Raw genomic sequence first — 25,076 nt, 5'->3', positions numbered from 1 at the left:
ACCCCTGCTTGATTTTGACTTCACCTTCTTAACTTACTCCAACTTCTGAATTCCTAAAGATAAAGTCAAGGTAAAAAAAAAAAAAAAAAGATTAATATTTCTTTCCTTGTGGCATGTTATGACTAATGTGATCATTCCAGACCTAAAAGTACAGAGCTGTTTGTGAAACTACTTTCTTCTCTAGGTCTTTTTGAAAAGTTAAAGGCAATAACGACTACAACAAAGAAAGTAGTGAAGATTTTAGTTGGCAAAGAAAAGGTAAAAAACTTGAATTGTCTTGTTACAGTCTCTTGGCTTAAAGACTTCCTCTTGGAATTCACCCAAAAGCAACAAGGAACATGAAAATGCAAACTGCATCCCAGAGGAAACTGGAAGACATCTGTAGCACAACAGGAGGTGGAGTTGCCAAACTGCAGGGAAGGTCAGACAGAGGAGAAGAAAAATGCCTGGAGAGGCGGCTCATGCCTGCAGAACCATGCTGCCCAAATAATGAGGGTATCCAGCAACACGCCCAGCAGAAACTTTCTGAAGAGGGTAACAGATGTGCCGGTAGCACTAAAAGCTTTCCTGGGCATGGTATGGTGAGAGATTTCCAGAAGCAGGAAAGATCAAATTAAATGAGATACTATACAGGTAAGACATATTAGCAGGAAGCAGTCTGTTGCCAAGGCAAAGTGAAAAAGAGAGACCCCGCTAGGAGCACAACCAGTCTCTGCAACCTTGAGGAAAAACAAGAGTTGAAAGGATTACACACACACTCTCTCCCCCCCCCCCCAACCAAGTCACAAGAATTCCCATTGGAATGGGATATGGCCCTGTCTCCTGCCCAGGGGAAGTTCCTATAAATAGCTACTTCATAAAGAACTCACCTAATCACAAAAAAAGAAACCTTTACAGAGATGCCACAAGAAGAGAAATATGAAAATGAATGACAGATGAACAACACCCACCAAAGCAATGTTACATGCAACAGACGAAAACTTTACCCAAATGTATTTTCATAAATTAACAAAACAATGAAGTAACTGATTCTGTCTACAAAAACAGAGTAAGATTTACAAGAGTTCAGAGAAGCAAGAGAAGGAAATAAAAGAGGAAGAGAGACCTCAAGATGAAAAAACAGAAGAATGGTTAAAAATGGCACTGCTATATAATGAATGTTTGTGTCACTCTCAAATTCACACACTGAAACTTAATGCCCGGCGTGATGATATTTGGAGTCAGGGTCTTCAAGAGGTGATTAAAGATTGTAAGGGTGGAGCCCTCGTGAATGGGGTTAGTGTCCTTATGAAAAACATTTAGAGAACTCTCATCTCTTCCACTATGTGAGGAAAACATACCACCCAGGACAGTAATCTATGAATCAGGAAGTAGGTCTAGACACTGAACCCACTGACCATTGACCTTGGATTTTCCAGCCTCCAGGACTGTGAGAAATTTAAATTTCTGTTGTCTTCCTGTCTATGCTACTCTATCTGAGTCCATCTGGGTTGCTTTAACAGACACCAAAATGGAAGTAGCTAAAAGGAAATACACACTGGTGAAAAAATGAGAGTCTTGAGGGGGAAAATGGAAGGAAAAAAAAAAAGCAAGCACAAGATTTAAAACAGGAAAATCATAAGTATGGAAGACAAACAGAGGAGACCCAACACACCCTTAACCGGTGTCTCAAAAGAAAAAAGAACTAAATAATGGAACAAGGAAATACTTTAAAGGTATAATTCAAGAAAACATTTCAGAAATAAGTCTCCATAATAAATAAACACATCACGTCCCAGAACAACTAAAATGAGGAACACGTGGAAGTTCCCTGTTTCATCACAGAAATTCAAACATTAAGAAGGAATCATTTGGGCATCTAAATAAGTCTAGAAAAACACAAAATATATGAGGGGACAAAAGTTCAGACCCATCCACAGCAACAGCTGTAACCAAGCAAGACTCATGAGTCAGTTCCACATCCTCTGCTGTAGCTCCTCCCTATCTCAGGCATCTTTCCTGAGTTTTTCAGATGCTAGAAACCACCACCAAATGGAAGGAATTAACTACTTGATGATCATGAGCATGTGGACCTCAGATCTCCTGATGCCTAAGGATTGATAAAGCTAGCCCGCCCTGTTACCTCGCCATGAACCAATCAGAAAATTGTGCACGAGACACTCACATAACCCTGCTTCACCCGGCCTTTAGAAATGCTTTACTAAAACACGGATGGACCCAGAGAGTGCCATATTGAGTGAACTCAGACAAAGGAGGAGAAATAGGCTATGACATCCAAGACATGTGGAATCTGAAGAGAAACGATACAAATGAACTTACCTACAAAACAGAAACAGACTCAAAGACTCAGAGAATGAATTCATGGTTGCTTGCTGCCAGGGAGGGAGAGGGAGTGAAGAATGGGAGAAAGGGATAGTTAGGGAGTTTGGGATGGACATCTGCACACTGCTGTATTTAAAGTGGATCACCAACAAGGACCTACTGTCTGGCACAGGGAATTCTGCTCAATGTTATGTGGCAGCCTGGATGGGAGGCGAGTTTGGAGGAGAACAGAAACATGTATATATGTATGGCTGAGTCTCTTCATTGTTCACCTGAAACTATCACAACATTGTTAACTGGCTATACTCCAACACAAAAAAAATTTTTTTTTTTTAACGCTTTGCTGAAACCCTTTGGGAAGTCTGGGAGTTTTTTGAGCATGAGCCACCTGTTTTCTTTGTTGTTTGGGCCTGCAACAAAACTTTCTCTGCTCCAAACTCATGTTTCAGTTTTTTGGGCCTCACTGTGTGTTGAGTACACAAACTTGCACTCAATAACATGTTCAATGTTTAAATGACCAAACTGTTCCAAGAAATAAAAGATGAATCCAAACATGAAAACCAGCTGAATTTTCGTTCAAACACATAAATGAATCAAGAACTCAGGCCCTTTTGGGGTAAGTTATTAAAGGATAAACTGCAAACCAAGAGGCAAAGTGGTGAGACAAGGAAAGCAATTATTGGTAAACTTTAAATCTGTGTGTACAGCAAGAGGAAGGCTAAAATCACTAATATATGCAGAATATTATAATTCCTGACAGCACAGAAATAATTTAAAAATTGGCAAAAGGAGTTGAGATAGCGAGAGGCCTGTAGGTTAATTGTTACCATATGTTACCATTAGACAGATAATAAAAAGGGAATTTAAATCCCCCCAAAATATACTAGTGGCTAATAAGCATGCAAAAATATGTTCAGCACTGTTCCCCACTAAGAAATGCAAATTGCATCCACAATGATATTTTGCACCCACTATAACGGACAGTAACATGTGTTATTGACAGTGGGGAAAAAAACTGGAATTCTTCATACACTGCTGATGGCTGGTGGGAATACTAAAAGGGGCAGAGTTTGGAGAATATTTGGGACGCTTCTTAAAATTTAATCATAAATTTCACACACAACCCAGTCATTGGGTTCCCCTAGTGACTCAGGTATCATACTACTAGACATTATCCCAAGACAGATGAAAATGTATGTCTTCACAAAGACTTGTGTGTATAAGGATATTCAGAGCTTAAAAAAATAAACAGCACATGGAAATAATCCAAATGATCACCACCCAGTGAATGGATAAGGAGAACATGGTATATCCATACAAGGGACTATTATTTAATGACAGAAAATGAAATGCAAATAAACACTACAACACAGATGAACCCCCAAAACATCTGTTAAGTGAAAGAAGCCAGACGCAAAGGACTCCATAGCATATGACCCTACTTACAAGAAAATATCCAGATAAGACAGATTTAGTGAAACAAAGTTGTTGCTTGAACTGACACCAAAGGGCCTGGGGGATGGAGATCTTTTGGGAGGCGATGTAAACGTTCTGAAACTAGACTGTGGTGATGGCCACGTAAATCTGTAGATTTACTAAAATCCTTTGAATTGTACATTGAAGACAGGTCAAAGGTAGAACATGTACACGCATGAATATTCTTGGAAGGGCAGAGGCAGGAGAGCTGGGTCCATGGAGACAACCATCCTAGTTATGAACAAGAGTGAGGAAGCTTTGAGATATGCTTTTTGCTGTATACTTTGGGAAACTTAACGTTTTATACCATTCAGAACAAAATTAAGACAACTTTTAAAATTTCACTTTCTAAGCGGACACATTCCTGCAGTCCAGCCGGGTCCCCGTGAGAATATGAAATTGACTAAGATAAAATCAGAGTGAACAAGGTACCAATCATCAATCAAAACAAGCTGATCAAGAGGAATTTTGGCAAGAGGTCTTCCTTCCAGTTTTAAATGTAAGTCACTGGAAAATTCCAGACAAAGACAGACTCACAGAAAGTGACTAATTCACAGAAGCAGGAGCCCAAGTTAGATGAGAGAGAAGCTACAGACTTGGGTCCCAGAGCCTCTGGAGAGTCAAGGGCTGAAGGCTGGGGAGGCAAAGACCGACCATATAAGACTCCCAGGAAGGCAAAGGCTGTTCACGCCAGCTTAGCAGTGGGAGATAAAGCCACATTGGGTTCCTGTCCCCAGAGAGTCACAGGCTATGGACCAGGAGACACGCCCCAGAAAGGCAGGCGGCCCAGCAACTCTGGAGCACAGATGGCCACGGCTGGCCTTTCACGAGATTCTCCAGGCCAGAGTACTAGAGTGGGTAGCCTTTCCCTTCTCCAGGGGATCTTCCCAACACAGAGATCAAAAGGGGGTCTCCTGCATTGCAGGCGAATTCTTTACCAACTGGGCTATCAGGAAAGCTTCACAAAACTTAGATATGGGGTTTTAAGAAAGTTCAAAACACAGCTATCTGGACGGATAGATTTGCTTATTTCAAAAAAAGTCTGAACAGAAGTAGCAACTGCAGATGTTTTACATCTGTTTTACACCAACTGTTTTACACCAACCAGACACTTCAAACAGGCAAGGGGTTGACAAGCCTGCTGGATCATTTGGGAGAAGAGGGACCAGGGTATCAACTCTTGGCAAGTGAAGTCAAAGTCGCTCAGTCGTGTCTGACTCTTCGCGACCGTGGAGTCGCATGACTCCATGGACTATACAGTCCATGGAATTCTCCAGGTCAGAGTACTGCAGTGGGTAGCCTTTCCCTTCTCCAGGGGATCTTCCCAACCCAGGGATCGAACGAGGGTCTCCTGCATTGCAGGCGGATTCTTTACCAGCTGAGCCACAAAGGCATGGGCCAAATTTCACCTGCAAAGTAGGGAAAAACTCAACTGTGGAAACCTGATAAAAGAGAATTTCTTCACTGTCTTGCCTCTCCAATCCCAGTGGGAAAAAATTAAACAGGCTCCCTTAAATACCGCTAACAAACCTCTGCAAAGTACTTCAAGGAACACTCAGAGCAAAGGAGAAAGCTTCTCACATTGTAGAGGTTGTTTCCAACATCTAGTTTTAACCACATCGCTTTTCTACTAAAAAGCCCAAGTCTTACCCACACCAAGATAAATGAGAAAATTCCCAGCCGGGCATTTCAATGACCTGCCCCCATCTCTCTCCTTGTAAATAATAAACTGCTTTCTAATCCAACTGGATTCTGTTCCACACACCTGCATTTTCCTACTGCTGTGCAGTTGCTTCCTTCTGTAAAATATTCTACTTTATAGACAGTTCTGATGTTAGCTCCTCCATAAGTCTTCCTTGGTCTACTTTCAGAGGGGAGAAAACCCACCCTGCGTCAGTCTCCCTGGCATTTTGTCTGTGGCTTACATTTCACTAGATCTCCAGGCCCCTCTCCTCTTTTCCTGCACTGCGAACTCAATTACAAGTCCAGAGGGGCAGGATGAGCCTGGCTGCAGTTATCTGGGAATGTGACATTCCTCTCCTGTCTCAGGGAGAGAACCCGCCCGACTTGGGGGCTGCAAAAACTTCAGGAGTCGCGTCTCCACCGCAGACATCACTTTCCTAAAAGATGGCGAAAAAGCCCACCTCTGCCTGCAGGGCTTCTTAAAAAGTGGCTGCAAACTGCCAGCATCAATACCACCTGGGAGCTCATTAGAAATGTAAATTATCGGCCTCAGCACAGGCCCCCTGAATCAGAAAGAGAGGTGGGGTGGGGTTAACGAGCTTCCCAGGAGTTCCTGGCGGAGGCTCCATCCCAGGACCACTGACTCTTCCTGGAGTCCCCGGTGAGGATCAGCTGAGGTCAGCAAACCCACCTGACACCAATCAAGCACTTACCTGTTAACTTCACCAAGAAAAAACTAGAAAGATTCTCTCAATAGCTCTTGGCAAGAAAAAGTGGCATTCCTTTTCCCATCCGATTTCCATTTGTATTCCAACCTTGTCCTGAAAACAGTTTAAGACAACGCTTTTGTTTGCATTTTCACCGATCTGGTAGCACCTATTTCCTCCAATGAAATAAACAGGCAAAGACAAAAATGTAGGATGGGGGTGGAAGTAAATAAAAGGCGTGGGGAAGAGAAGGCTCGTACTCCAGGAGGAAAAAAAAAAAAAATCAGGAAACCAGAAAAAAAATCTGCAATGATTCACATTTTCATGATGTCCATTTCTTGGTGATTCTGAGAGTACGAAATTAAATTTTAGCTTCCCCTCCATTTTTCTAAATAAAAGCCCTGGGTAAATAAAATGGAAGGAGAAAGGCAGTCTTCAGTAAGATAAGAAACCAGGGGGCAGCTTCTTCCAGTTCCCACATAACAATGGCACTGGAGTGTACCCAGAGGCTGTATTTCTGAGGCTGTAGTCAAGCTCACTCTGCTTAACACACATCATTCTTATTCATTCACTAAGAAAAATCCTCTCTTTGTTCGCCAATTGACACTGGTCAGCTCTCCAAAACCCTCATCTCCTCCGACCATAAGGAGGGTGCAGCATATATTATTAGATCTGCTTACTCCACATCCTTGAAAATGACAGACTGTTTAAAGAATACTATCATTGAAATATCACAATAACCGGTATCATTGCCATTCACAAGCATTCTGAAGGACCTATTATAACCCAGGGGCTACACTTGGGACACCAAACAGGAACAATGAACCATACAGTTCATCTCTCAAGCAGAAGAGAGAAAGCACTCAGTGATAACTGTTGAAGGCAATGTTTTTATTCTGACAATAAGTACAGTATTATGTGAACTGTAAAAGCTACAGAGAACGTCAAGGAAGTCACCTGTTCTTGGGAAAAAACTAAGTTTTTGAGTAGCCCTGAGGGCAGATGGAAATGTATGGAGAACACACACGGTCTTGCCGGAGTTCACACCTGCATTCAGTAAGAAAGTGTCCCCCCAATGCCAGGAGCTGTGCCCAAGGTGGATGTAGACGGAGAGAGGCAAGAAAAGAGTGAAAAGGAGAGAGTAGGTGGGATGCAGGTTTCACTCTGTCTGAAATAACAGGGGCCAAGGTATAGGAGGCGCATCTGATGGATCAGAACGAGCCACTGTGGTTTTTAAGACAACGTAAACCCATGCAACTTTAAGAAAAAAAAAAAAAATTGGCAGGGAATTCCCTGGTGATCTAGTGGTGAGGACTCAGCACTCTCACTGCCACAATCCTGGGTTCAATCCCTGGTTGGGGAACGAGGATCCCAGAAGACCTGAAGTGAAGTGAAGTGGAAGTCGCTCAGTCGTGTCCACTCTTTGCGACCCCATGGACTGTAGGCCACCAGGCTCCTCTGTCCAAGGGGATTCTCTAGGCAAGAAAATTGCAGTGGTTTGCCATCCCCCTCCAAGGGATCGTCCCAACCCATGGAACAAACCCAGGTCTCCCAAATTTCAGGCAGATTCTTTGCCATTTGAGCCACCAGGGAAGCCCCCCAGAAGGCATACAGAGCTACTAAAGAGAAAAAACAGAAAAAATCTGGCAGTGAAGTATTCGTTAGATGAGGACATGGGTCACCCCTTAGGAAACAGCTCTGTAATACTGCATGCAAGAAAGGATGGTAGCGACAATGAGAACAGAGAGAAAGGAGGCATATTCTGGGAATCTTTTGACATTAAGAATCTTAGCAAACTGACGACAAATTAGAGGTGGGAGAAGAAGATGGAATTATGAGCAAATCCGGAACTTCAATGCTAGTGAGAGGCAGAACTCAAGGACATGTGGGGAGGTCCACGCTGTGACTGACTGAAATGACTGCAAGACGGGAAGGTGGAATGTCGGAGAATATTCTGAAGGTCGTTCTCTCCATTTATTCAATGCCCACCCTTCCTTGCCCCCTGGCTAACTCCTCCCAAATGCTTTCTTCAAAGTAACTGAGCAGACGGGCCTGAGGTCCAGGAAAGGGACTTTAAAGTCATCCATGCATAAGTCAGAGGTGATGCTGTGCCAGTGGGTAACATTCTGGAGAGCCTGGAAAGGGCACAGAAAGACAAAAGCAAGACGGTACCCTGGAGTGCATGTCAAGACTCAAGGGCGGAAAGAGGGAGTAAGTAGACTTGGTGAAGGGTTCAAAGGCTCTCAGAACGGGAAGGATTTCTGGAGAGCACCGGGGCTTCACTGGTGGCGGTAATGGTAAAGAACCCATCTGTCTAATGCAGGAGACATAAGAGACGTGGGTTCAATCCCCGGGTTGGGAAGATCCCCTGGAGGAAGGCATGGCAACCCACTCCAGTATTCTTGCCTGGAGAATCCCCATGAACTGAGGAGCCTGGCGGGCTACCATCCATAGAGTTGCAAAGATTGAGGAAACTTAGCAGGCATGCTGGAGAGGATGTATGACCACCTTGTCCCTGATGGATAAACCTCATGTTTATAAAGACTGAGGCTGAAAATCCATTCCACAATTACAGCAGGAAGTCAAGGAGGCAAGAGCATCATCACGGACTAGAGAGGGAACCACATGCTGAATGCTCCTGGGGCAACAAGGCCGATGAGGATTAAGAATTAAAGTTCGTTCACTAGATCTGACATGACCGGGTATTCACTGGCATGAAGAAAAAAGTTATCTGGTGAGAAATGAATGTAGAGCCAGAGGGATTACTAATAATGCAGAGAGCAAATATATTAGCCCATACTAATCTGTTTTTAATAGACTTAATTTTTTAGAGCAGTTTTATGTTTCTAAGAAAATAAAGAGCAGTTTGGGATTAACACATTCACACTATATATAAAATAGGTTAACAAGAATCTACTGTAGAGCAGTAGAATCTACTGTATACTCAAAATCTTTTCATCACCTCAAATGGAAAAGAATCTAAAAAAGGATATCTATGTATGTGGTACATGTATAATCCCTGAATCACTTTGCTGCACACTTGAAATTAATTCAGTTCAGTTGCTCAGTTGCATCCAACTCTTTGTGACCCCATAGACTGCAGCACCCCAGGCTTCTCTGTCCATCACCAACTCTTGGAACTTGCTCAAACTCATGTCCATCGAGTTGGTGATGCCATCTAGCCATCTCATCTTCTGTTGTCCCCTTCTCAGGCCTTCAGTCTTTCTCAGCAACAGGGTCTTTTCCAATGAGTCAGTTCTTCGAATTAGGTGGCCAAAGTATTGGAGCTTCAGCTTCAGCATCAGGACTGATTTCCTTTAGGATTGACTGGTTAGGTCTCCTTGCTGTCCACAGACTCTCAAGAGTCTTCTCCAACACCACAGTTCAAAAGCATCAATTCTTCAGCACGCAGCATTCTTTATGGCCCAGCTCTCACATCCATACATGACTACTGGAAAAACCACAGCTTTGACTAGAAGGACCTTTGTTGGTAAAGTGATGTGTCTGCTTTTTAACGTGCTGTCTAGGTTGGTCATAGCTTTTCCTCCGTCTTTTAATTTCATGGCTGCAGTCATCATCTGCAGTGTTTTATACAATATTGTAAATTAACTATATTTCAATTTTTTAATATTTATTTATTTGGCTTTACCAGGTCTTAGTTGCGGCACATGGCATCTTCACTTGTGGCATGTGGGATCTAGTTCCCCGACCAGGGATCGAACCCCAGGCCTCCTGTACTGGGTATGCAGAGTCTTAGCCACTGGACCACCAGGGAAGTCCTGTACTTCAATTTTTAAAAGTCATTTAAAAAAAGAAAAAACTCAGTGCTGCTGGATTGAGTGTATTAACAGATTCAAACTTTGCAAATACAGCTGATAAAAAAATCTGAAAATCTTAAAAAAAAATAAAACCAAAAAAACAACCCAGAGAGTGCCTAAATACCCCCTTCCCCCACACAGTTTTCCTATTAACATCTCACATTACTGTGGTACATTTGTTACAACTGAGGGACCAATACTGACAAATGGTGATGAACTCAAGTCCGTAGTGTATATTAGGGTTCACTCTTTGGGTTATACAGTTGGGGTCTAACAAAGGCATGTCATGTATCCACCATTACAGTATCATATAGAATCCTTTCACCCCCCCAGAAGTCTTCTGTTCTCCATCTATTCATTCCTTCCCTCTCTTGTCCCCTGACAACCACTATCTCTATAGTTTTGCCTTTTCCAGAAAGTCATATATAGTTGGAATCAGACAGTAGGCAGCCTTTTCAGACTGGCTTCCTTCACTTAGCAATGTGCATTTAAGATTCCTCTATGTTTTTCCAGGCTTGACAGCTCAATTCTTTTCACTGCTGAAAAATATTCCATTGCCTGGAACTGTGCTGCTGATTAAGACTCATGAGAGTCCCTCGGATTGCCAGGGGAGCAAACCAGTCAATTCGAAAGGAAACCAAGCCTGAATATCCATTGGAAGGACTGATGCTGAAGCTCCAAAACGCTGGCCCCCTTATGCGAAGACCTGACTCACTGGAAAAGACCCTGATTGAGAAAGACTGAGGGCAGCATGAACAGGGGTGACAGAGGATAAGGTGATTGGATGGCATCACTGACTCAATGGACATGAGTTTGAGCAAACTCTGGGAGAGGTGGAGGACAGAGGAGACTGGTGTGCTGAAGTCCATGGGGTCGTAAAGAGTCGGACACGACACAGCAACTGAAAAACCACCACACTATTTATTGATTCACCTAGTGGAACAGGTTGCTTTCAGCTTGGGGCTACTCTGAGATGATTTCCAATCACAGGCATGGGAGAGTGTAGCTGTCACCTCCAACAGTAACCAGCTCCACTTGAGAGTAGAAACTTGAGGTTAGCAAGTCCTGGGGCTTAATGGACAAATCTGTTGTCAATTTCAGGCTCAGTCAAGCCCACACACTGGCAGGCAATTTATCCCAAAGATCCTATGAGATACCTTTCCTCCTTTACTTCAAGATACAATGACAGGAAATAAATAACTAAAAATGTTTTTAGAATGCAAAAAAAAAGGCACCAGGTATTTTCCTGAATAAACTCTAAAGCATTGTTAAGTTTGTTTTCAATTAAGTCAGGATATCTCCAACAACCTCATTATTTAATAAATAAATTTTAAAGAAAAAGAGTTAACTTACCCTCTATCATTATCAGCTGCCATTTCAAACACTCAGAAAAAGATGCTTAAGAACTAAATAGCAACACTGAAATATGTCCTATATTCTGTGTAACAGTCTACTGACATCTTTTCTAGAGTGAGTAACGACATTATTTCATATAACTTGAAGAAAAAAAGAAAAGCATTTCCTAAAGCTGACCAAATCCAATGAATCATAAATGACAGGGCTTCCCTTCAGGGTGGGAAAAGGAAAGCAATTTCTATTAAACCATTAAAGGATCGACTGTGAAATTCTCTCACCCTTCCAATATTATCTGAGAAATATACCAGGTGCTATTATCACAGACTGAATGATACAATAAAATACAACAGAGCATAAATGGTATCAAATTCTGTAAACACTTCCCCTAAAATTAATTATTAATCAAAACAATGAAATGTCAAGGGGAAAAAGAGAACATAATAAAAAAGTGAAACCCCTTGTGAAAACAAAAAGAATTTAAATGTCAGCTTGGTTAATAAATAAAGCATTTAATTAAATAATGTTGTCCATTAATAAAATTAATGATGATGAACAGCACATTTTTGCTGTGGGGTGTTGGAAGAGAAAAGATTTAAATATCATCCATCAGACTGTGTATCCATCAGGTTCTAATTCTCATTTCTGAACTGTGAGTGTATGATAAAATTAACTTTCCTGAATTTTAGGCTTCTCATTCACAGAATGTGGAGAAATCAACTAAGCACAGAACAGAACATTTTCATTTAACCAACACTTATGTAGCCCTTTCTAGAGCAGATACTGTTCTATGAGCCTTGTAAATACTAATTCATTTAATCTTCAAGACCACCAGTATGTGGATACTACTAGTGACCCCTTTCACAAATGAGAAAACTGAGGCAAAGAGATTAAGTCCATTTTCCCACAGTCACCCAGCTAGTAAAGTCGCAGACAAGGGACCAGACAGTAGACAGGCTGGTTTTACCACTTGTCATGAGCCCTCCTGGACAAGATAATCTGTAAATTGTCACCCTCTCTAATACTCAGTGATATTATGACTTAGTCACTTTAGATGAAATCAAGTCTTCCCCCAAATTTCTCACCTTTTCCAGCACAGAGATGTCAATCAAGCTAATCACTAGGCTAATCACCCTTGTAAGCTGCAAAGGACACCAGTGGAGAAAACTCATCAAATAATCAAAATGCTTATTGAATTATCACTAGACCTACAAAGGGTATAGGATGCTTTTCTTCTGTGACAGATTTTATTTTCTTGGGCCCCGAAATCACTGCAGATGGTACCTACAGCCATGAAATTTAAAGATGCTTACTCCTTGGAAGGAAAGCTATGACAAACCTAGAAGTGGATTAAAAAGCAGAGACACCTTTTGCCAACAAAGGTCCATCTAGTCAAACTACAGTTTTTCCAATAGTCATGGACAGATGTGACAGCTGGACCATAAAGACGGCTGAGCACCAAAGAACTGATGGTGATGAACTGTGGTGCTAGAGAAGGCTTGAGAGTCCCTTGGACTGCAAGATCAAATCAGTCAATCCTAAAGGAAATTAACCCTGAATATTCATTGGAAGGACAGATGCTGAAGCGCCAATACTTTGGCCACCTGATGTGAAGAGCCACCTCATCAGAAAAGACTCTGACGTTGGGAAAGATTGAAGGCAAAAGAAAGGCATGGCAGAGGATGAGATGGTTAGATAGCATCATCTACTCAATGGACACAAATTTGATCAAACTCCAGGAGATAGTGGAGGAGAAAGGAGCCTGGCATACTAAAGTCCATGGGGTTTGCAACGAATAGGACACAATTTAGCAACTGAACAACTTTTTTCTTTTAAAAATTATAGTTGATTTATAATATTATATTATTTTCAGGTATACAGCATAGTGATTCAGGATTTATACAGATTATATTCCATTCAAAGTTATTACAAAATAATGCCAATAATTCCCCATGCTGTGTACTACATCCTTGTAACCTAATTATTTTATACATAGAAGACTATACTTCTTAATCTCTAACCCCTATCTTGACCCTCCCCTTTTCCCTCTTCTCATGGGTAACCACAAGTTTGCTCTCTATATCAGTAAGTCTGTTTCTGTTTTGTTATATTCACCAGTTTGTTGCATTTCTTAGATTCCACATATGAGTGACAGCATAAAGTATTTGTCTTTCTCTGTCTGACTTATTTCACTAAGCATCATATCCTCCAGGTCCAGCTTTGTTGTTTCAAATGGCAAACTTTCATTCTTTATTATGGCTGAGAAGTATGAGAAGTATGTCAACATGTATGTGTGTGTGTGTGTGTGTGTGTGTGTGTGTGTGTGTGTGTGTACACACATATACACAAATCTTTATCCATTCATCTATTGATGGCACTTAGGTTGCTTCCATTTCTTGGTTATTATAAATAAATAAACAATGCTGCTATGAACATGAAGGCTTCCCTGGTGGCTTAGAGGGTAAAGAATCCACCTGCAATGCAGGAGACCCGGGTTCAACCCCTGGATCGGTAAGATCCCCTGGAGAAGAGAATGGCACCCACTCCGGTATTCCTGCCTGGAGAATCCCATGAACAGAGAAGCCTGGTGGGCTACGGGACATGGAGTCTCAAAGAATCTGACATGACTGAGCAACTAACACTTTGACTTTCGTGAACACTGGGGCGGATGCAACTTTATGAACTAGTGTTTTCATTTTCTTTGGATATGCACCCAGCAGCAGAATTGTTAGGTCATGTGCAATCCTATTTGTAGGCTTTTGAGGAACTTCCATACTGTTTTCCACAGTAGCACAAATTTACATTCCCACCAACAGCAACAGTGTAAAAATACCCTTTTTTCCACATCCTCATCAACGTTTGTCACTTTGTCTCCTTGATGACAGCCAATCTGACCAGTGTAAGGTGATATCTCATTGTGGTTTGATTTGCATTTCTCTGATGATTAACGATACTGACCATCTTTTCATGTGTCTCTTGGTCATCTGAATATCTTCCTTAGAAAAAATGTCTATTCAGGTCTTCTGCCCATTTTTTAATAAGGTTGTTTAGTTTCGGGTTTCCCTTGTGGTTCAGCTGGTAAAGAATCTGCCTGCAATGTGAGTGACCTGGGTTCAATCCCTGGGTTGGGAAGATCCCCTGGAGAAGGGAAAGATTACCCATTCCAGTATTTTGGCTTGGAGAATTTCATGGACCATGTAGTCCATGGGGTCACAAAGAGTCGAACGTGACTTTTCAGTTCTTTGTTTGGGCTTCCCTTCTGGCTCAGTTGGTAAAGAATCTGCCTGCAAGGCGGGAGACCTGGGTTCGATCTCTGGGTTAGGAAGATCCCCTGGAGAAAGGAAAAGTTACCTACTCCAGTATTCTGGCCTGGAGAATTCCATGGACTGTATAGACCCCAGGGTCGCAAAGAGTCGGACACAACTGAGCGACTTCACTTCACTTGGTTTTGATTATTAAATCGTATGAGCTATTTGTATAACCCCCTATCAATCATACCATTTGCAAATATTTTCTCCCATTTGGTAGGCTGTCTTTTCATTTTGTCAATGGTTTCCTGTGCTATGCCAAAGATTTTAAGTGAATTAGGTCCTATTTGTTTATTCTTGCTTTTGTTTCTTTTGCCTTAGGAGACAGATCCAAAAAAGATTGCTATGATTTATATCAAAGAGGGCTCTGCCCGTGTCCTCCAGGAGGTTTATGGCTTCCAGTCTTACACTTAGGTTCTTAATCCATTTTGAGTTTATTTTTGTGCACAGTGTGAGAAAACATTCTAATTTCATTCTTCTACATGTCGTTATCTAGTTTTCCCACAGTGCATTGTCTTCTTATGGTTCTGAATTATGCATTTTTAGCTGTCTTAAATCATTTCTCACTTCTACATGCGACGATTTTTCGAAATGTCTATACACGCAGTGGAGGAGAGCCTTCATGGAACACCCACGAATTAGCTGAGTTCTCAGCACTAAAGACACTCGGAGAGGACGGGCCAAGGCCTTCAGTGTGAAGCTGCCAAGCATCGAGGGGACCCTCCTGAGCAAAGTCAAAGAAAGTCCAAGGGCAAGTTAAGACAATGGCTCCTCTCCCAACGCAAACCCCCGGTTCCCATGGAGCTCACCGCTCAACTGAAAGAGGCGAAACCAGACCCGATCCACATACCACACAGGCGCACACGCCACTAAAGCGGGGCTGAGGACTCAGCTCCATCCGTCTTCAGCTCAGAGGACAGGTCAGCTCAAGGACAGGTCCTTCAGCTCAAAGGACCATGTGAAATGAGACCTCAAAGCGCAGTGCTGCGGTTTGTCACTGCTGAGAAACACGAATTTTCATCCCAACCGTTCTCTTCTCACGAAGCGCTTTCGCCCAGTAACACGTGCCATCCATTAAGCACTCATCCGTGTGACTCAGCTCACTAGTCACAATTCTACAGGACTGACCGCTACACCGGGCAGATACCTGCAGAAGGAAGCTTTACTGGGAGAGGCTGGGAAAAGCTGGAGAACCAAGAGGGGCCAACAAGAGGCCAAGTGAGCTCTTGGCTGAACGCCAGGCCCTGGTCTGAACACTCACTTCTACAAGGGGTCTCCCGGACCCTCCTCACGGCTTAAAAGAAGGGGACCACCAGCTGTTTCCCAAACGGGGTGCCTGGGGCTCACTTATGTAGCAGTCAAAGTCTAGAGCTCATCAACATTCTATTACCCAGCAAACAAGCCAATAATTAAAGAAATATGAGTTTACCCAGAATACCAGACCACCTGACCTGCCGCCTGAGAAATCTGTATGCAGGTCATGCATGGATGTCAAAGTTGCACCATAAAGAAGGCTGAGCACCAAAGAATTGATGCTTTTGAACTGTGGTGTTGGAGAAGACTCTTGAGAGTCCCTTGGACTGTGAGGAGATCCAACCAGTCCATCCTAAAGGAAATCAATCCTGAATATTCATTAGAAGGACTGATGCCAAAGCTGAAACTCCAATACTTTGGCCACCTGAGGGGAAGAACAGACTCCTTGGAAAAGACCCTGATGCAGGGAAAGATTAAAGGCAGGAAGAGAAGCGGACGACAGAAGATGAGATGGTTGGATGGCATCACCGACTCAATGGACACGAGTTTGAGTAGGCTCTGGGAGTTGGTAATGGACAGGGAAGCCTGGTGTGCTGTGGTCCACAGGGTTACAAAGAGTCGGATACGGCTGAGCAACTGAGGTGCACCCGGTACAACAAATAAGGACAGAAGTAACAATATCTGGACAGCAAGAAACGGCAAATAAAAAACATACATTTTTAAATATTATAGTCCATTTTTTCAAATAATAACAGTTTTTGTGTGCATGCTCAGTCACATCTGACTCTCTGCGACCCCATGGACTGTAGCCTGTCAGGTTCCTCTGTCCATGGAATTCTCCAGGCAAGCATACCGGAGTGTGTAGTCATTCCCTTCTCCAGGGATCTTCCCAACCCAGGGATCAAACCCAGGTCTCCTGCATTGCAGGCAGATTCTTCACCACTGAGCCACTGAGGAATAACTGTTTTGCTGGAACACAAAAATCCTCCTAGTACAAGTTCTACGTATAGAATATATATATTCCTAGATCATACTGCATAAAATTTGAAAGAGAACAAAGCAAAACTCAACCAATTATTTGCAAACTCAAATACTGTTTTATGGAAAGACAATGAATGAAAGAAAAAAATTTTAAGTTACGAAGAATATTTCTAATATTGAAAATACAAATGTAAGTAAATGATATTCTAACAAAGTCCCTCTGAAAGGAAAATGGACTGTTCTATACACCAATATAAGCAAGAAAAATAAAGTCTTTATCTAAAGAATTTTTAAGCTGATGAGATTAAGCAAAAAGATCAATCAACAAAAAAGTATATCATCTGTTACAGAAAACATGAAGAGACCAAAAAAAGAAAAATCAGAAAAAAATTATGGAATCTTCCTCTCCCCCAAGTCTACATAAATAAACAAGCCTGGGAAATTTTTCCAAACTTTCAACAGATAAACAATCTTTTCTTTTAAAAACAAAAAGTTATACTCCCAAATTCATTTTACTTGAGCCCAAGCAAAACATTTCAAAAGAAAGTTATACTCAAAAATTATTAAAAAGCCTAAATAAAGAAAAAAAAGAAGAGCTACTATAAATAAGTAATATATACTTAAATTGGATATTCTGAGATGGAATAACTCATGGAAAATTAGCCACTTAATTCACTGTTATCGGAAATGACAGTATCAATCCTATAATAACTACTAGATATAAAAAAGGCATTTGAAAATTGAGCTTTTATTCTTTATGAATATTCCTAAATGTACGTAAGCATTGAATAGCAACTGGTAGTAGATATATCAAAGCAGGTTTTGCGGAGAGGTGAGATTAGAAACAATTTTTATGTTTCTTCTTTTTATTGTTGCTGTTCAATCAGCTAACTCATGTTTGACTCCTTGCAACCCCATGGACTGCAGTATACCAGGTTCTCCTGTGTTCCACTATCGCCCAGGGTTTGCCCTGATTCATGTCCGTTGAGTCAGTGATGCTAGCTAACCATCTCATCCTCTGCTGCTCTCCTCTCCTTTGGCCTTCATCTTCCCCAGCATCAGGGTCTTTTCTAATGAGTTGGCTCTTCTCAATAGTGGCCAAACTACTGGAGCTTCAGCTTCAGCATCAGTCCTTCCAATGAATATTCAAGGCTGATTTGTTTTAGGACTGACTGCTGTGAACTCCTTGCTGTCCAAGGGACTCTTAAGTCAACATGAAGTGTATCCCTAGCTGAAACTGTTAGGGATTCAGGCTCTCTCAAGGACAAATGACAGGAAACCTTTCTCCATCAACCGCAAAAGGCAGATGTGTGTGCTTCTAAGGAATACCCAGCAGAGCTACCCAGTCATCCTCCAGAGTAGGTCACAGTTCTAGAAAGGCCCACAGTCAGTACCAGGTAAGACAGCTGGCCTTCAGCGGGAGGTGAAACCTGGGCCAAGTCAGGGGATGCATGGCTGTCCACCTACCAAGGCCGCCATGGACACTGGACTGTATGGTTGGGTAATAAGAAATTACAAATGTAAACTCAAACTCCACGTGCTAAGGAATCTGTGTGTGTGTGTTAGTCATTCAGTTGTGTCCAATTCTTTGTGACCCCATGGACTATAGCCCGCCAGGCTCCTCTGTCCATGGGATTCTCCAGGCAAGAACACTGGCCAGTTCCTTCTCCAGGGGATCTTCCCAACCCAGGGACTGAACTCAGATCTCCCACGTTGCAGGCAGATTCTTTACCATCTGAGCCACCAGGGAAAACACTGACTTAGTGTCTTAAAGTTGTCATTATTTTGAAACAGAAAGGTGAACCTAAACACATATATCATTCCAATGGTGCTGTATCTGGAATTCAGACATTTAAAACTTAGTGTTGGGGCATTCTGACAAAGAGCAGAAAGCATATGATCCCTCCTCTTAAACCCGATCCTGGGACCTTCTCAGCTTCCAGTGCCCATTGCCGCTTTGCCTAAATAAGTCACAGGGAAGGCCATGGATGTCACACACAGCATACATGTCATGTGTAACCCAGCTGCCTCTAAGTGGGCATCGTACAGAGGGCAACCGTGTGGGACTCCACTTCTGCTCATCACCAAGGATTTATTCATATGCCCCCCCAGACAGCAGCATATTGACCATGCTTTACAAAGAAAGGACAAGTTTCAAAGTTGAAAGCCCTTACAGTTCTCTATTTATTAGGACCATTTATAAAAAATTATAAGCATTCCAACAGTAACTATTTCATTTCTATTCATGTTTTAAGTTGTGATGAATAATTATACTGATCAACGCTGATAATCAATGGCATTGAACTAGCAGTTTACAAAAGACACAGGCAAATGGAGAGAGAACCCTGTTAGTGCTGAGAAGGAACCAATATGGTAGCTAGGACAATTTTCTTGAAATGAATATAAAGATTTTTCTGCAATATAAAAATCCATGCAGAATATTTATAGAGCATGACAAAGCCATAGAGAATTCATCCAGAAAATAAACAGGCAGTGAAAGCAAAGGACATATTCATTTTATGTCGTTGTAGAAGTTAAAATGCACTGCTAAGGATGACTGTCAAGATGGATCGTTATAAACTGAGAGGAATTGGAAAGGGAAGCAGTAATCACTCGAAGCTAAAATGGCTTCATTAAGAACAAATCAGGCCACAATCACCGCCTCCCTGTCTTTGACAGATTTCTGCTCTCAAAGATCAGGGGACTGAGAGAGCGATAATCTAACTGGAATTTCGGCTAGGCATCTGGAAGAAATGTTTAGGACGTGATTATGCAATAAATGGAATTAAGAGGAGGGTGACAGTAAAGTTATCATTACGTTTATCTGCTACTGAACATTGTGCCCAAAGAGTTCTGAATAATTGAAGAACATCTCCCTAGGCTCTGAGTCCCAGAAAAAGGCCCCGCCCTTGCAACTTAACAGCTATCCTTTATTAATTGCTCCAATGAAGGTTTTAACGGCATGCAAATCGTATTTATGGATGACAAAGCATTAACAAAGAGAAACGCCGGGAGGAAATTTAATAAGAACTTCCTAAACGGCCCACAGTACATCTTTTTATGCCGTATGATATTACTACTCCACCGGATCGCTCTGAATAAAGAAGTCAGCTGACTGCTTCTACTTGGGCACACACAAAGGATAAATGTAAGAAGAGCCAGGTTTCTGTTGGCTCAGCTACCGTAATTATCAGAAGCTCAGGGTTAGCAGCATGGCATCTGCCAGGGAAAGACTCCTGAGCCCCAATCGATCTATCCATATATGTACAACTTGCTGCATAGGCAACGGACTGGAGAAACACAGACATCTCATAAAACCTGCTTTGTTTGATAAAATGTCCACTGAAGTCCCATTGAGCAACAGGGCCTTTTCTTATTACTTACATGGGCAAAATTCTCCACATTCATCATTTTTCTTGTCAGTCTAAAACATCTGCCTATAAACCATGGTTCTTCTTAAAATATCAAAAGAAAAATTGGGGGAGTTTCTTTTCAAAGTAGAATCGGTTCAGTTCAGTGATGTCCAACTCTTTGCAACCCCATGGACTGCAGCATGCCAGGCTTCTCTGTCCATCACCAACTCCTGGAGTGTGCTCAATAACAATAACTTATTATTATAATATTAATAATAAGTATAACTCAAAGTTACTTTGCTGATGTTGCTGGAAATGTGCCATAACAATTCTACAAAACTAATATGTCCCAATACCATAAATACCATGGAGTGCCTATAATTTATCACTAATAAGAATTTATTTTTGGGAAAACATCCCAAAGAATGAAAAGGCTACAAATACAAAGGTGTTCTTTGTAGCCTTGCTTACGTAAATATCAACTCAAAATACCCCGAGAACGGTTGACCAAACTATGGTGTATCTATGGCCTGGGACAGTAAACACTGAAAAAATTATAAACATGAAGACAGCACAGTATAGAAAAATCGGCTTATTATATTAAAGCTAAAAAGAGAGAGAAGGTAAAATTACCTTCTGCACAATGATTATGGACGCCGTAGGCAGGGTGTGGGTGTCAGATGCAAAGAATTCGACTCATTGAGGTTTCAGGATTTCGGTCGTTTTTCTCCTTTGACAAGTTGGCTTTATTGCTACATTGTAGGAGTGGGAATAAAGAAATATTAAAAACAAAATAGGACTTCCCTGTTGGTCAAATGGTAACGAATCTGCCTGTGATGCAGGAGACCAGGGTTCAATCCCTGGGTTGGGAAGTTCCTCTGGAGAAGGGAATGGCAATCCACTCCAGTATTCTTGCTTGGAGAATTCCACGGACAGAGAAGCCTGGCAGGCTACAGTCCATGGGGTTGGCAAAGAGTCAGACACGACTGAGCGACTAACACACACAATAATAAAATAAAGGAGGAGAGTCTTCTACAATGCCTTTGTAACTGGGATTACACTCATCTTGGTAGTCTAAAGATTATAAACAAGTTGTGCTCCATGTATTTTCTCCCATAATGATGAATATTTGGAACTCCAGAAACATTTTTCACTGTTACATGGTGGAAGGGTTCTCAAACCAACCCTGAAAGGCCATTTCAGCACAAGGAAGCTCACCAACAATCCAGACAAGTTCTAACTACAATTTATAGTTTCATTTCTATTGAAAAGTAGCCCTGTAGCCCAAAGCCACTGCTCACGCGACCTGTTTCAGACGGCTCCACCAGGGGTGGGGGGCAAGGGAGAAACACCAGCCGGAAAGTGTCTTAGATGTTGAGAACACCCTTAGATCCCCAGGCGTCAGTAGGGTCGGGGTTCTGCAGCTCGGAGCTCTCTCAAGCACGAAGAACTGGGAACAATTGTGGGGTACCCAGCAGGGCAGCAGCAGCGGAGGGAAACGGGAGGGCAGAAGTAGGACTGGGGGGGCCCCTCATGCCTCCAGCAGTGTGGGGCAGGGGAGGAAAGGTCCTGACTGTGTTGGTTGTGTCCGCTCTTCAGGAGGGTTAGGGTACCGACAGGAGCCGGTCTAGGGGAAGTGGTCGGAGGCCAGTGTGTGCGTATTTACAGTATTTGTAATTGGCATTCTGGAGTCAAGGATACCTATGTAACAGTTAGCATGAAAAAAAAAACAGAAAGAAAAGAAGCTAAATGCTACAGACTGAATTATGTCTCCACAATATTCATTTGCTGAAGCTCTGACCCCCAATGTAACTACATTTGGATATATGGCTTCTGTTGTTGTTTAATCCTTAAGTCATGCCCAACTCTTGTGACCCTTTGAACTGTAGCCCACCAGGCTCCTCTGTCCATGGGATTTCCCAGGTAAGGATACTGGAGTGGGTTGCCATTTACTCTTCCTCCAGGGGATCTTCCCAATCCTGGGATGGAACCCACATCTCCTGCATTGCAGGTGGATTCTTTACCACTGAGCCACCTAGGAAGCATAAGGCTTTTAGGAGGTAATTAAAGCTGAATGGAGTCATAAGGTGGGGTCCTAATCCCATAGGGGAGGTGGCCTTTTAAGAAGAGAGGGATCCTGCCTCCCATGTACACCTACCAAGGAAGACCACGTAAGCACACTATGAGAAGGTGGCTGCTATCAGGAGGAGAGCTCATACCAGGAATTAAATTAGCCAGCACCTTGATCCTAGACTTCCCAGCTTCTGCAACTGTGAGAAATAAATTTCTACTTCTATGTCATCCAGTCTATGGTTTGCTGTTTTTGGCAGTCTGAGCTAAGACATTACAGCTTATAGATTTACTTGAAATATCATGACTACTGTTATTAATATTTATCAATTTATCTGGGTGGGAAGGAAATGAACTCTACAAATTACCTACCCATCAAACTCGATTTTGGTTCTAATAAGTTTGGGAGACAGAAAAAAGATACAAAATGAACACAGAGTTAAAAACTTTGAGGTCTTCTTCAAACATTGATCTATAATGAAAGGATCTGGAGAAAGAACAACCTAAAAAAAAAGGAACTTTCTCAGAGTATTATGATTTATTAAGATGGTACAAAGGTACAACAGAGGAAAAGGGTTCCTCTAAAAAGTTTTGTGCAGTAATTGTTCATGTATCAATGCAAAATATCCTCGAAGAAAAGAGACCATTATAAAATGTTTTTCAAAGAAAATAACAAAGGACTGGAGATTGCTTTAATCCCGTGACCGCTGCAGACATTGAGGCACTGCTAAGCAACATTTCTTCAGCAGCTCAGCTCAAAAAGAGAAAAGCTAAGAAAGGCTATTCCAGACAGGGTCAAGACAACCAAAGGGACAGGGGCAGAAGGGGAGTGACGGTGGCAACAGGCCAAAGACAGAAGACAGCAAATCTCAGCCATCAAAGAAAGACATTCTGGTAAAAGGTGAAAGGAAAAGAAAAGTTATTACATAATGTGAAGATGGAGAACTTACATGATAAAGAAAAAAAGAAGCTTTCCAACAAGAATCACCCAGAAGGTTTCTGTTCACAGAAATCACAAGCCTCGGCTGTTGCTCTTGAAACGGTGATAATACACTACGTACACTTGAAATCTTTTCTGGAGAGCTGAATACAAAAATTCAAAATATATTTACTAGTGCCATCTTTCTACATTCCATGTATATGCGTCAATGTATAGTATCTGTTTTGCTCTTTCTGACTTACTTCCCTCTGGATAATAGGCCCTTACATTACCATATGTAAAATTAGATAGCCAGTGGAAGTTTGCTATATGACACAGGGACCTCAAATCCGGTGCTGTGACAACCTAGGGGTGGGATGGGGCGGGTGGTAGAAGGGAGCTTCAAGGAGGGGGGAACATATGTATACCTCTGGCTGATTCAAGTTACTATACGGCAAAAACCAACACAATATTGTAAAGCAATTATCCTCCGATCAAAAATAAATTTTAAAATACATATATTTATTACATTAGACCTTAAGTAGATTTTAAGTTAAAAATTCACTATGCCCAACTTGAAATGTCTTTGCAACATGCAAGGCAATAAGTAAACATTCTCTCTATTGAGCATGCATTTAATTTTAATATTACATCTGGTTAGTGAGGGAATTTCTATTCCTATGATTTACATAATCTGGCTAACTAATGTATCATTAATTCAAATCTTTGTCGGTACTGCTCATTATAATACCAAATGTCTTAACAGAATCTGTAATTATTCTCAGATAATCAAAAGCTTTTACTGTCTACCTGTGACAATGACCAAATTGTGGCAAAAAAAAAAACCCCAAAAACCACAGGCATCCTCTGTGAACCTCTCTAAAGCAACCAATGATATTCTGGGTAGACAGTGAACAATTATTTAACAATGTATTATATTTCCCTGGTGGTCCAGTGGTTAAGAGTTTGCCTTGCAATGCAGGGGACACGTGTTCCATCCCTGGTCAGGGAATTAGATCCCACATTCCATGAGGCAATGAGCCTGTGTGCTTGGGAGCCCGCGTACCACAACTAGAGAGCCTGGGCATGGCAACCAAAGATCTCACATGACACAATGAAAATCCTGCCTGTCACAACTAACACCTGACACAGCCAAATAAATAAATACAAAGAAACATTAAAAAAAAGAAAAAGAATGTATGAAAAACTAAGTTTTTAATATAATTTAAATGCTTTCTATTATTTTTTCATGATTACAAAAGAAAAAAAAAAAAAAGATACTCATTTCTGACCATCACAACCTTAAGAAGCCTGCCCCAGCTGCCCAATCTATATGGTTGGCCAAAATGTTTATTCTGGATTGTCATAACATAGTATGGAAAAACCCGAATGAATGCTTTGGCCAACCCAATACTTAAAACCTTTCAGAGGGCACGAGTTCATGCACCTGACCATCCTATCTCCTAAATCTTGTTCCCAGTCAGTGAGGACATCTCCACCAGCCAGCAACCATCAGGCTACCCAGTCCTGCTCTCTTCCTGGGAAGACAACAGGAAGTGGTCGTGCATCACACAACAGGTAGAAGAGGAAGTAATCTCTCTATCACCCCGGGGAAAGGGATGCTGGGAAGCCAATGGAAGTCTGACACCCACCTCCATGGGCCATATCAGTTTGCAGTCCACCTCGAGTTTCAAACCTGGAAATGTCCTGTTGAAGTTGTTTATCAGTCGCCAAGTTGTGTCCGACTCTTTGCGACCCCATCAATTGCAGTATGCCAGGCTCCCCTGTCCTGTCCTCCTGTATCTCCTGGGGTTTGCTCAAATTCATGTCCA

The 25,076-nt window shown here is 41.9% G+C and overlaps 1 protein-coding gene across 1 annotated transcript in view; it reads right to left on the bottom strand.

Moving 5' to 3' along the window:
* FARP1 (FERM, ARH/RhoGEF and pleckstrin domain protein 1) overlaps nucleotides 1–25,076 on the bottom strand; it is a 301,894-nt gene that overhangs the window by 239,480 nt on the left and 37,338 nt on the right. The window lies entirely within an intron of this gene.

The sequence above is a fragment of the Muntiacus reevesi genome, chromosome 11 (assembly GCF_963930625.1).
Source record: "Muntiacus reevesi chromosome 11, mMunRee1.1, whole genome shotgun sequence".
Taxonomy (NCBI): Eukaryota; Metazoa; Chordata; class Mammalia; order Artiodactyla; family Cervidae; genus Muntiacus; species Muntiacus reevesi.
This window is presented reverse-complemented; position numbering and strand designations above follow the sequence as displayed.